Source organism: Phyllobates terribilis, unplaced genomic scaffold, assembly GCF_046119375.1.
Source record: "Phyllobates terribilis strain yellow unplaced genomic scaffold, ASM4611937v1 Scaffold_5__5_contigs__length_657084704, whole genome shotgun sequence".
Taxonomy (NCBI): Eukaryota; Metazoa; Chordata; class Amphibia; order Anura; family Dendrobatidae; genus Phyllobates; species Phyllobates terribilis.
In genome coordinates this window covers 653,298,378-653,311,008 of record NW_027362765.1, presented here as the reverse complement: position 1 = coordinate 653,311,008, position 12,631 = coordinate 653,298,378, and the positions used below count along the sequence as shown (strand labels likewise).

General features: G+C 45.0%; 10 non-coding genes across 10 annotated transcripts; all 10 read left to right on the top strand.

Moving 5' to 3' along the window:
- Nucleotides 1–547: 547 nt before the first annotated feature.
- On the top strand, nt 548–738 carry LOC141275081 (U2 spliceosomal RNA). Its single transcript, XR_012323335.1, has one exon. It is a non-coding gene; the product is annotated as a U2 spliceosomal RNA (small nuclear RNA).
- A 1,115-nt stretch (nt 739–1,853) lies between these two features.
- LOC141275080 (U2 spliceosomal RNA) lies at nt 1,854–2,044 on the top strand. The gene has a single exon (XR_012323334.1). It is a non-coding gene; the product is annotated as a U2 spliceosomal RNA (small nuclear RNA).
- A 1,115-nt stretch (nt 2,045–3,159) lies between these two features.
- LOC141275078 (U2 spliceosomal RNA) lies at nt 3,160–3,350 on the top strand. Its single transcript, XR_012323332.1, has one exon. It is a non-coding gene; the product is annotated as a U2 spliceosomal RNA (small nuclear RNA).
- Nucleotides 3,351–4,462: 1,112 nt separating this feature from the next.
- Nucleotides 4,463–4,653, top strand: LOC141274202 (U2 spliceosomal RNA). The gene has a single exon (XR_012322489.1). It is a non-coding gene; the product is annotated as a U2 spliceosomal RNA (small nuclear RNA).
- Nucleotides 4,654–5,768: 1,115 nt separating this feature from the next.
- LOC141273912 (U2 spliceosomal RNA) lies at nt 5,769–5,959 on the top strand. The gene has a single exon (XR_012322213.1). It is a non-coding gene; the product is annotated as a U2 spliceosomal RNA (small nuclear RNA).
- Nucleotides 5,960–7,074: 1,115 nt separating this feature from the next.
- On the top strand, nt 7,075–7,265 carry LOC141273900 (U2 spliceosomal RNA). The gene has a single exon (XR_012322202.1). It is a non-coding gene; the product is annotated as a U2 spliceosomal RNA (small nuclear RNA).
- Nucleotides 7,266–8,380: 1,115 nt separating this feature from the next.
- On the top strand, nt 8,381–8,571 carry LOC141149889 (U2 spliceosomal RNA). Its single transcript, XR_012246170.1, has one exon. It is a non-coding gene; the product is annotated as a U2 spliceosomal RNA (small nuclear RNA).
- A 1,115-nt stretch (nt 8,572–9,686) lies between these two features.
- LOC141149654 (U2 spliceosomal RNA) lies at nt 9,687–9,877 on the top strand. Its single transcript, XR_012245946.1, has one exon. It is a non-coding gene; the product is annotated as a U2 spliceosomal RNA (small nuclear RNA).
- A 1,115-nt stretch (nt 9,878–10,992) lies between these two features.
- On the top strand, nt 10,993–11,183 carry LOC141275077 (U2 spliceosomal RNA). Its single transcript, XR_012323331.1, has one exon. It is a non-coding gene; the product is annotated as a U2 spliceosomal RNA (small nuclear RNA).
- A 1,115-nt stretch (nt 11,184–12,298) lies between these two features.
- Nucleotides 12,299–12,489, top strand: LOC141273888 (U2 spliceosomal RNA). Its single transcript, XR_012322191.1, has one exon. It is a non-coding gene; the product is annotated as a U2 spliceosomal RNA (small nuclear RNA).
- Nucleotides 12,490–12,631: the final 142 nt, after the last annotated feature.

Sequence of the window (12,631 nt, the reverse complement as noted above, 5' to 3'; positions counted from 1 at the left end):
TTGGTTGATTAGTCTGTGGCATTCTGTTAAACTGTTGCTTATGGCAGTCTCTGTGAGCTTCTCAGCGACATTCAGCCAGCCAGGTATCCTGCCTGCAGTAGATGGAATGTGGCAATGGAACGCTGGCTGCGCGTGTCATAATAGGCTCTGAGCCTTTATATACCTGTGCACAGCAGCAGCCACCTTCAGTCTGCTGCTGGACAGCCAGCAGCAGCAGCAGCAGGAGAGGTATGTAATCAGGAGCCCTCCTGCTAAGGGTAGACAGCTGCTCGTTCCACCCCACCCCCCGCCTTAATTGGTTCTCCTCCCTTCCAACGGTGTTGAGGCGGGTGGGAACAGCAGGGGGTGAAGGTGCTGTGTTTAAAGAGGTGGAGTTATGCAGATCTAAAACGCGTGGATTGCAGCAGCAGCAAGCCGAAAAGTGCAGGCATGTAAGGGATCTAGAGGTTGACAACATGTCTTCTTAACGGGAGTCCAGGAGCTCATCTCCACAAATGGACTTTTCAGGATCCTTGGGTGGCTCCGTAGTTTGAAACCAATTCTGGTTATCGCTTCTCGGCCTTTTGGCTAAGATCAAGTGTAGTATCTGTTCTTATCAGTTTAATATCTGATACGTCCCCTATCTGGGGACCATATATTAAATGGATTTTTAGAACAGGGAGATGGAAAAAGAGCTTGCTCTGTCCACTCCACGCATTGACCTGGTATTGCAGTATCTCCAGGACCGGTGCACCCCTTCTTTAATGCAGTTTCTAAAATCAGAAAGAATTGAATTCAATGTTTTTTGTTCATTTTGCTTGTTTGTCGGATTTTGGGATGGACTCTTTGGCTTTGCTTTTCTTCTCCTCATTGGATTTTTCATGTTCAAAGTTGCAGAAGCCAGATTACAAGCTCATTTTGGTTCAACTTCAGCAACTGTGCATTGCATTGCCATGTAATGTGATGCAATGCTATCTTTCTAGCTCTCCCTTTTTACTTCCTTTTGGATAAACAGACATATTAGGCAAGCATTTTGGAGCTTTCACCTAAATAACTACAGGTGGTGAGATAAGCTGCACAATATAATTGACCTTTCAGTATATTGTTGCACACACACCATCTATTTAGCAAATGCCCTTGTTATCAACAGCAGCCTTTTAAACTCACCTGAGCTAACAGGTATGTGCGCTGGTTACTCTGCTGCGCTTATAATTTCTTTTTTGGTTTGCTACAATGCCTTTTCTGAAACGTTGTCTCCTTCTGCTGGAACACTGACTTCTTTCATTTAATGCCTGCAGACTATAAAAGAGAACCCAACCCAAAAAGTTTGGTTGATTAGTCTGTGGCATTCTGTTAAACTGTTGCTTATGGCGGTCTCTGTGAGCTTCTCAGCGACATTCAGCCAGCCAGGTATCCTGCCTGCAGTAGATGGAATGTGGCAATGGAACGCTGGCTGCGCGTGTCATAATAGGCTCTGAGCCTTTATATACCTGTGCACAGCAGCAGCCACCTTCAGTCTGCTGCTGGACAGCCAGCAGCAGCAGCAGCAGGAGAGGTATGTAATCAGGAGCCCTCCTGCTAAGGGTAGACAGCTGCTCGTTCCACCCCACCCCCCGCCTTAATTGGTTCTCCTCCCTTCCAACGGTGTTGAGGCGGGTGGGAACAGCAGGGGGTGAAGGTGCTGTGTTTAAAGAGGTGGAGTTATGCAGATCTAAAACGCGTGGATTGCAGCAGCAGCAAGCCGAAAAGTGCAGGCATGTAAGGGATCTAGAGGTTGACAACATGTCTTCTTAACGGGAGTCCAGGAGCTCATCTCCACAAATGGACTTTTCAGGATCCTTGGGTGGCTCCGTAGTTTGAAACCAATTCTGGTTATCGCTTCTCGGCCTTTTGGCTAAGATCAAGTGTAGTATCTGTTCTTATCAGTTTAATATCTGATACGTCCCCTATCTGGGGACCATATATTAAATGGATTTTTAGAACAGGGAGATGGAAAAAGAGCTTGCTCTGTCCACTCCACGCATTGACCTGGTATTGCAGTATCTCCAGGACCGGTGCACCCCTTCTTTAATGCAGTTTCTAAAATCAGAAAGAATTGAATTCAATGTTTTTTGTTCATTTTGCTTGTTTGTCGGATTTTGGGATGGACTCTTTGGCTTTGCTTTTCTTCTCCTCATTGGATTTTTCATGTTCAAAGTTGCAGAAGCCAGATTACAAGCTCATTTTGGTTCAACTTCAGCAACTGTGCATTGCATTGCCATGTAATGTGATGCAATGCTATCTTTCTAGCTCTCCCTTTTTACTTCCTTTTGGATAAACAGACATATTAGGCAAGCATTTTGGAGCTTTCACCTAAATAACTACAGGTGGTGAGATAAGCTGCACAATATAATTGACCTTTCAGTATATTGTTGCACACACACCATCTATTTAGCAAATGCCCTTGTTATCAACAGCAGCCTTTTAAACTCACCTGAGCTAACAGGTATGTGCGCTGGTTACTCTGCTGCGCTTAAAATTTCTTTTTTGGTTTGCTACAATGCCTTTTCTGAAACGTTGTCTCCTTCTGCTGGAACACTGACTTCTTTCATTTAATGCCTGCAGACTATAAAAGAGAACCCAACCCAAAAAGTTTGGTTGATTAGTCTGTGGCATTCTGTTAAACTGTTGCTTATGGCGGTCTCTGTGAGCTTCTCAGCGACATTCAGCCAGCCAGGTATCCTGCCTGCAGTAGATGGAATGTGGCAATGGAACGCTGGCTGCGCGTGTCATAATAGGCTCTGAGCCTTTATATACCTGTGCACAGCAGCAGCCACCTTCAGTCTGCTGCTGGACAGCCAGCAGCAGCAGCAGCAGGAGAGGTATGTAATCAGGAGCCCTCCTGCTAAGGGTAGACAGCTGCTCGTTCCACCCCACCCCCCGCCTTAATTGGTTCTCCTCCCTTCCAACAGTGTTGAGGCGGGTGGGAACAGCAGGGGGTGAAGGTGCTGTGTTTAAAGAGGTGGAGTTATGCAGATCTAAAACGCGTGGATTGCAGCAGCAGCAAGCCGAAAAGTGCAGGCATGTAAGGGATCTAGAGGTTGACAACATGTCTTCTTAACGGGAGTCCAGGAGCTCATCTCCACAAATGGACTTTTCAGGATCCTTGGGTGGCTCCGTAGTTTGAAACCAATTCTGGTTATCGCTTCTCGGCCTTTTGGCTAAGATCAAGTGTAGTATCTGTTCTTATCAGTTTAATATCTGATACGTCCCCTATCTGGGGACCATATATTAAATGGATTTTTAGAACAGGGAGATGGAAAAAGAGCTTGCTCTGTCCACTCCACGCATTGACCTGGTATTGCAGTATCTCCAGGACCGGTGCACCCCTTCTTTAATGCAGTTTCTAAAATCAGAAAGAATTGAATTCAATGTTTTTTGTTCATTTTGCTTGTTTGTCGGATTTTGGGATGGACTCTTTGGCTTTGCTATTCTTCTCCTCATTGGATTTTTCATGTTCAAAGTTGCAGAAGCCAGATTACAAGCTCATTTTGGTTCAACTTCAGCAACTGTGCATTGCATTGCCATGTAATGTGATGCAATGCTATCTTTCTAGCTCTCCCTTTTTACTTCCTTTTGGATAAACAGACATATTAGGCAAGCATTTTGGAGCTTTCACCTAAATAACTACAGGTGGTGAGATAAGCTGCACAATATAATTGACCTTTCAGTATATTGTTGCACACACACCATCTATTTAGCAAATGCCCTTGTTATCAACAGCAGCCTTTTAAACTCACCTGAGCTAACAGGTATGTGCGCTGGTTACTCTGCTGCGCTTAAAATTTCTTTTTTGGTTTGCTACAATGCCTTTTCTGAAACGTTGTCTCCTTCTGCTGGAACACTGACTTCTTTCATTTAATGCCTGCAGACTATAAAAGAGAACCCAACCCAAAAAGTTTGGTTGATTAGTCTGTGGCATTCTGTTAAACTGTTGCTTATGGCGGTCTCTGTGAGCTTCTCAGCGACATTCAGCCAGCTAGGTATCCTGCCTGCAGTAGATGGAATGTGGCAATGGAACGCTGGCTGCGCGTGTCATAATAGGCTCTGAGCCTTTATATACCTGTGCACAGCAGCAGCCACCTTCAGTCTGCTGCTGGACAGCCAGCAGCAGCAGCAGGAGAGGTATGTAATCAGGAGCCCTCCTGCTAAGGGTAGACAGCTGCTCGTTCCACCCCACCCCCCGCCTTAATTGGTTCTCCTCCCTTCCAACGGTGTTGAGGCGGGTGGGAACAGCAGGGGGTGAAGGTGCTGTGTTTAAAGAGGTGGAGTTATGCAGATCTAAAACGCGTGGATTGCAGCAGCAGCAAGCCGAAAAGTGCAGGCATGTAAGGGATCTAGAGGTTGACAACATGTCTTCTTAACGGGAGTCCAGGAGCTCATCTCCACAAATGGACTTTTCAGGATCCTTGGGTGGCTCCGTAGTTTGAAACCAATTCTGGTTATCGCTTCTCGGCCTTTTGGCTAAGATCAAGTGTAGTATCTGTTCTTATCAGTTTAATATCTGATATGTCCCCTATCTGGGGACCATATATTAAATGGATTTTTAGAACAGGGAGATGGAAAAAGAGCTTGCTCTGTCCACTCCACGCATTGACCTGGTATTGCAGTATCTCCAGGACCGGTGCACCCCTTCTTTAATGCAGTTTCTAAAATCAGAAAGAATTGAATTCAATGTTTTTTGTTCATTTTGCTTGTTTGTCGGATTTTGGGATGGACTCTTTGGCTTTGCTTTTCTTCTCCTCATTGGATTTTTCATGTTCAAAGTTGCAGAAGCCAGATTACAAGCTCATTTTGGTTCAACTTCAGCAACTGTGCATTGCATTGCCATGTAATGTGATGCAATGCTATCTTTCTAGCTCTCCCTTTTTACTTCCTTTTGGATAAACAGACATATTAGGCAAGCATTTTGGAGCTTTCACCTAAATAACTACAGGTGGTGAGATAAGCTGCACAATATAATTGACCTTTCAGTATATTGTTGCACACACACCATCTATTTAGCAAATGCCCTTGTTATCAACAGCAGCCTTTTAAACTCACCTGAGCTAACAGGTATGTGCGCTGGTTACTCTGCTGCGCTTAAAATTTCTTTTTTGGTTTGCTACAATGCCTTTTCTGAAACGTTGTCTCCTTCTGCTGGAACACTGACTTCTTTCATTTAATGCCTGCAGACTATAAAAGAGAACCCAACCCAAAAAGTTTGGTTGATTAGTCTGTGGCATTCTGTTAAACTGTTGCTTATGGCGGTCTCTGTGAGCTTCTCAGCGACATTCAGCCAGCCAGGTATCCTGCCTGCAGTAGATGGAATGTGGCAATGGAACGCTGGCTGCGCGTGTCATAATAGGCTCTGAGCCTTTATATACCTGTGCACAGCAGCAGCCACCTTCAGTCTGCTGCTGGACAGCCAGCAGCAGCAGCAGCAGGAGAGGTATGTAATCAGGAGCCCTCCTGCTAAGGGTAGACAGCTGCTCGTTCCACCCCACCCCCCGCCTTAATTGGTTCTCCTCCCTTCCAACGGTGTTGAGGCGGGTGGGAACAGCAGGGGGTGAAGGTGCTGTGTTTAAAGAGGTGGAGTTATGCAGATCTAAAACGCGTGGATTGCAGCAGCAGCAAGCCGAAAAGTGCAGGCATGTAAGGGATCTAGAGGTTGACAACATGTCTTCTTAACGGGAGTCCAGGAGCTCATCTCCACAAATGGACTTTTCAGGATCCTTGGGTGGCTCCGTAGTTTGAAACCAATTCTGGTTATCGCTTCTCGGCCTTTTGGCTAAGATCAAGTGTAGTATCTGTTCTTATCAGTTTAATATCTGATACGTCCCCTATCTGGGGACCATATATTAAATGGATTTTTAGAACAGGGAGATGGAAAAAGAGCTTGCTCTGTCCACTCCACGCATTGACCTGGTATTGCAGTATCTCCAGGATCGGTGCACCCCTTCTTTAATGCAGTTTCTAAAATCAGAAAGAATTGAATTCAATGTTTTTTGTTCATTTTGCTTGTTTGTCGGATTTTGGGATGGACTCTTTGGCTTTGCTTTTCTTCTCCTCATTGGATTTTTCATGTTCAAAGTTGCAGAAGCCAGATTACAAGCTCATTTTGGTTCAACTTCAGCAACTGTGCATTGCATTGCCATGTAATGTGATGCAATGCTATCTTTCTAGCTCTCCCTTTTTACTTCCTTTTGGATAAACAGACATATTAGGCAAGCATTTTGGAGCTTTCACCTAAATAACTACAGGTGGTGAGATAAGCTGCACAATATAATTGACCTTTCAGTATATTGTTGCACACACACCATCTATTTAGCAAATGCCCTTGTTATCAACAGCAGCCTTTTAAACTCACCTGAGCTAACAGGTATGTGCGCTGGTTACTCTGCTGCGCTTAAAATTTCTTTTTTGGTTTGCTACAATGCCTTTTCTGAAACGTTGTCTCCTTCTGCTGGAACACTGACTTCTTTCATTTAATGCCTGCAGACTATAAAAGAGAACCCAACCCAAAAAGTTTGGTTGATTAGTCTGTGGCATTCTGTTAAACTGTTGCTTATGGCAGTCTCTGTGAGCTTCTCAGCGACATTCAGCCAGCCAGGTATCCTGCCTGCAGTAGATGGAATGTGGCAATGGAACGCTGGCTGCGCGTGTCATAATATGCTCTGAGCCTTTATATACCTGTGCACAGCAGCAGCCACCTTCAGTCTGCTGCTGGACAGCCAGCAGCAGCAGCAGCAGGATAGGTATGTAATCAGGAGCCCTCCTGCTAAGGGTAGACAGCTGCTCGTTCCACCCCACCCCCCGCCTTAATTGGTTCTCCTCCCTTCCAACGGTGTTGAGGCGGGTGGGAACAGCAGGGGGTGAAGGTGCTGTGTTTAAAGAGGTGGAGTTATGCAGATCTAAAACGCGTGGATTGCAGCAGCAGCAAGCCGAAAAGTGCAGGCATGTAAGGGATCTAGAGGTTGACAACATGTCTTCTTAACGGGAGTCCAGGAGCTCATCTCCACAAATGGACTTTTCAGGATCCTTGGGTGGCTCCGTAGTTTGAAACCAATTCTGGTTATCGCTTCTCGGCCTTTTGGCTAAGATCAAGTGTAGTATCTGTTCTTATCAGTTTAATATCTGATACGTCCCCTATCTGGGGACCATATATTAAATGGATTTTTAGAACAGGGAGATGGAAAAAGAGCTTGCTCTGTCCACTCCACGCATTGACCTGGTATTGCAGTATCTCCAGGATCGGTGCACCCCTTCTTTAATGCAGTTTCTAAAATCAGAAAGAATTGAATTCAATGTTTTTTGTTCATTTTGCTTGTTTGTCGGATTTTGGGATGGACTCTTTGGCTTTGCTTTTCTTCTCCTCATTGGATTTTTCATGTTCAAAGTTGCAGAAGCCAGATTACAAGCTCATTTTGGTTCAACTTCAGCAACTGTGCATTGCATTGCCATGTAATGTGATGCAATGCTATCTTTCTAGCTCTCCCTTTTTACTTCCTTTTGGATAAACAGACATATTAGGCAAGCATTTTGGAGCTTTCACCTAAATAACTACAGGTGGTGAGATAAGCTGCACAATATAATTGACCTTTCAGTATATTGTTGCACACACACCATCTATTTAGCAAATGCCCTTGTTATCAACAGCAGCCTTTTAAACTCACCTGAGCTAACAGGTATGTGCGCTGGTTACTCTGCTGCGCTTAAAATTTCTTTTTTGGTTTGCTACAATGCCTTTTCTGAAACGTTGTCTCCTTCTGCTGGAACACTGACTTCTTTCATTTAATGCCTGCAGACTATAAAAGAGAACCCAACCCAAAAAGTTTGGTTGATTAGTCTGTGGCATTCTGTTAAACTGTTGCTTATGGCAGTCTCTGTGAGCTTCTCAGCGACATTCAGCCAGCCAGGTATCCTGCCTGCAGTAGATGGAATGTGGCAATGGAACGCTGGCTGCGCGTGTCATAATATGCTCTGAGCCTTTATATACCTGTGCACAGCAGCAGCCACCTTCAGTCTGCTGCTGGACAGCCAGCAGCAGCAGCAGCAGGATAGGTATGTAATCAGGAGCCCTCCTGCTAAGGGTAGACAGCTGCTCGTTCCACCCCACCCCCCGCCTTAATTGGTTCTCCTCCCTTCCAACGGTGTTGAGGCGGGTGGGAACAGCAGGGGGTGAAGGTGCTGTGTTTAAAGAGGTGGAGTTATGCAGATCTAAAACGCGTGGATTGCAGCAGCAGCAAGCCGAAAAGTGCAGGCATGTAAGGGATCTAGAGGTTGACAACATGTCTTCTTAACGGGAGTCCAGGAGCTCATCTCCACAAATGGACTTTTCAGGATCCTTGGGTGGCTCCGTAGTTTGAAACCAATTCTGGTTATCGCTTCTCGGCCTTTTGGCTAAGATCAAGTGTAGTATCTGTTCTTATCAGTTTAATATCTGATACGTCCCCTATCTGGGGACCATATATTAAATGGATTTTTAGAACAGGGAGATGGAAAAAGAGCTTGCTCTGTCCACTCCACGCATTGACCTGATATTGCAGTATCTCCAGGACCGGTGCACCCCTTCTTTAATGCAGTTTCTAAAATCAGAAAGAATTGAATTCAATGTTTTTTGTTCATTTTGCTTGTTTGTCGGATTTTGGGATGGACTCTTTGGCTTTGCTTTTCTTCTCCTCATTGGATTTTTCATGTTCAAAGTTGCAGAAGCCAGATTACAAGCTCATTTTGGTTCAACTTCAGCAACTGTGCATTGCATTGCCATGTAATGTGATGCAATGCTATCTTTCTAGCTCTCCCTTTTTACTTCCTTTTGGATAAACAGACATATTAGGCAAGCATTTTGGAGCTTTCACCTAAATAACTACAGGTGGTGAGATAAGCTGCACAATATAATTGACCTTTCAGTATATTGTTGCACACACACCATCTATTTAGCAAATGCCCTTGTTATCAACAGCAGCCTTTTAAACTCACCTGAGCTAACAGGTATGTGCGCTGGTTACTCTGCTGCGCTTAAAATTTCTTTTTTGGTTTGCTACAATGCCTTTTCTGAAACGTTGTCTCCTTCTGCTGGAACACTGACTTCTTTCATTTAATGCCTGCAGACTATAAAAGAGAACCCAACCCAAAAAGTTTGGTTGATTAATCTGTGGCATTCTGTTAAACTGTTGCTTATGGCGGTCTCTGTGAGCTTCTCAGCGACATTCAGCCAGCCAGGTATCCTGCCTGCAGTAGATGGAATGTGGCAATGGAACGCTGGCTGCGCGTGTCATAATAGGCTCTGAGCCTTTATATACCTGTGCACAGCAGCAGCCACCTTCAGTCTGCTGCTGGACAGCCAGCAGCAGCAGCAGCAGGAGAGGTATGTAATCAGGAGCCCTCCTGCTAAGGGTAGACAGCTGCTCGTTCCACCCCACCCCCCGCCTTAATTGGTTCTCCTCCCTTCCAACAGTGTTGAGGCGGGTGGGAACAGCAGGGGGTGAAGGTGCTGTGTTTAAAGAGGTGGAGTTATGCAGATCTAAAACGCGTGGATTGCAGCAGCAGCAAGCCGAAAAGTGCAGGCATGTAAGGGATCTAGAGGTTGACAACATGTCTTCTTAACGGGAGTCCAGGAGCTCATCTCCACAAATGGACTTTTCAGGATCCTTGGGTGGCTCCGTAGTTTGAAACCAATTCTGGTTATCGCTTCTCGGCCTTTTGGCTAAGATCAAGTGTAGTATCTGTTCTTATCAGTTTAATATCTGATACGTCCCCTATCTGGGGACCATATATTAAATGGATTTTTAGAACAGGGAGATGGAAAAAGAGCTTGCTCTGTCCACTCCACGCCTTGACCTGGTATTGCAGTATCTCCAGGACCAGTGCACCCCTTCTTTAATGCAGTTTCTAAAATCAGAAAGAATTGAATTCAATGTTTTTTGTTCATTTTGCTTGTTTGTCGGATTTTGGGATGGACTCTTTGGCTTTGCTTTTCTTCTCCTCATTGGATTTTTCATGTTCAAAGTTGCAGAAGCCAGATTACAAGCTCATTTTGGTTCAACTTCAGCAACTGTGCATTGCATTGCCATGTAATGTGATGCAATGCTATCTTTCTAGCTCTCCCTTTTTACTTCCTTTTGGATAAACAGACATATTAGGCAAGCATTTTGGAGCTTTCACCTAAATAACTACAGGTGGTGAGATAAGCTGCACAATATAATTGACCTTTCAGTATATTGTTGCACACACACCATCTATTTAGCAAATGCCCTTGTTATCAACAGCAGCCTTTTAAACTCACCTGAGCTAACAGGTATGTGCGCTGGTTACTCTGCTGCGCTTAAAATTTCTTTTTTGGTTTGCTACAATGCCTTTTCTGAAACGTTGTCTCCTTCTGCTGGAACACTGACTTCTTTCATTTAATGCCTGCAGACTATAAAAGAGAACCCAACCCAAAAAGTTTGGTTGATTAGTCTGTGGCATTCTGTTAAACTGTTGCTTATGGCGGTCTCTGTGAGCTTCTCAGCGACATTCAGCCAGCCAGGTATCCTGCCTGCAGTAGATGGAATGTGGCAATGGAACGCTGGCTGCGCGTGTCATAATAGGCTCTGAGCCTTTATATACCTGTGCACAGCAGCAGCCACCTTCAGTCTGCTGCTGGACAGCCAGCAGCAGCAGCAGCAGGAGAGGTATGTAATCAGGAGCCCTCCTGCTAAGGGTAGACAGCTGCTCGTTCCACCCCACCCCCCGCCTTAATTGGTTCTCCTCCCTTCCAACGGTGTTGAGGCGGGTGGGAACAGCAGGGGGTGAAGGTGCTGTGTTTAAAGAGGTGGAGTTATGCAGATCTAAAACGCGTGGATTGCAGCAGCAGCAAGCCGAAAAGTGCAGGCATGTAAGGGATCTTGAGGTTGACAACATGTCTTCTTAACGGGAGTCCAGGAGCTCATCTCCACAAATGGACTTTTCAGGATCCTTGGGTGGCTCCGTAGTTTGAAACCAATTCTGGTTATCGCTTCTCGGCCTTTTGGCTAAGATCAAGTGTAGTATCTGTTCTTATCAGTTTAATATCTGATACGTCCCCTATCTGGGGACCATATATTAAATGGATTTTTAGAACAGGGAGATGGAAAAAGAGCTTGCTCTGTCCACTCCACGCATTGACCTGGTATTGCAGTATCTCCAGGACCGGTGCACCCCTTCTTTAATGCAGTTTCTAAAATCAGAAAGAATTGAATTCAATGTTTTTTGTTCATTTTGCTTGTTTGTCGGATTTTGGGATGGACTCTTTGGCTTTGCTTTTCTTCTCCTCATTGGATTTTTCATGTTCAAAGTTGCAGAAGCCAGATTACAAGCTCATTTTGGTTCAACTTCAGCAACTGTGCATTGCATTGCCATGTAATGTGATGCAATGCTATCTTTCTAGCTCTCCCTTTTTACTTCCTTTTGGATAAACAGACATATTAGGCAAGCATTTTGGAGCTTTCACCTAAATAACTACAGGTGGTGAGATAAGCTGCACAATATAATTGACCTTTCAGTATATTGTTGCACACACACCATCTATTTAGCAAATGCCCTTGTTATCAACAGCAGCCTTTTAAACTCACCTGAGCTAACAGGTATGTGCGCTGGTTACTCTGCTGCGCTTAAAATTTCTTTTTTGGTTTGCTACAATGCCTTTTCTGAAACGTTGTCTCCTTCTGCTGGAACACTGACTTCTTTCATTTAATGCCTGCAGACTATAAAAGAGAACCCAACCCAAAAAGTTTGGTTGATTAGTCTGTGGCATTCTGTTAAACTGTTGCTTATGGCGGTCTCTGTGAGCTTCTCAGCGACATTCAGCCAGCCAGGTATCCTGCCTGCAGTAGATGGAATGTGGCAATGGAACGCTGGCTGCGCGTGTCATAATAGGCTCTGAGCCTTTATATACCTGTGCACAGCAGCAGCCACCTTCAGTCTGCTGCTGGACAGCCAGCAGCAGCAGCAGCAGGAGAGGTATGTAATCAGGAGCCCTCCTGCTAAGGGTAGACAGCTGCTCGTTCCACCCCACCCCCCGCCTTAATTGGTTCTCCTCCCTTCCAACGGTGTTGAGGCGGGTGGGAACAGCAGGGGGTGAAGGTGCTGTGTTTAAAGAGGTGGAGTTATGCAGATCTAAAACGCGTGGATTGCAGCAGCAGCAAGCCGAAAAGTGCAGGCATGTAAGGGATCTAGAGGTTGACAACATGTCTTCTTAACGGGAGTCCAGGAGCTCATCTCCACAAATGGACTTTTCAGGATCCTTGGGTGGCTCCGTAGTTTGAAACCAATTCTGGTTATCGCTTCTCGGCCTTTTGGCTAAGATCAAGTGTAGTATCTGTTCTTATCAGTTTAATATCTGATACGTCCCCTATCTGGGGACCATATATTAAATGGATTTTTAGAACAGGGAGATGGAAAAAGAGCTTGCTCTGTCCACTCCACGCATTGACCTGGTATTGCAGTATCTCCAGGATCGGTGCACCCCTTCTTTAATGCAGTTTCTAAAATCAGAAAGAATTGAATTCAATGTTTTTTGTTCATTTTGCTTGTTTGTCGGATTTTGGGATGGACTCTTTGGCTTTGCTTTTCTTCTCCTCATTGGATTTTTCATGTTCAAAGTTGCAGAAGC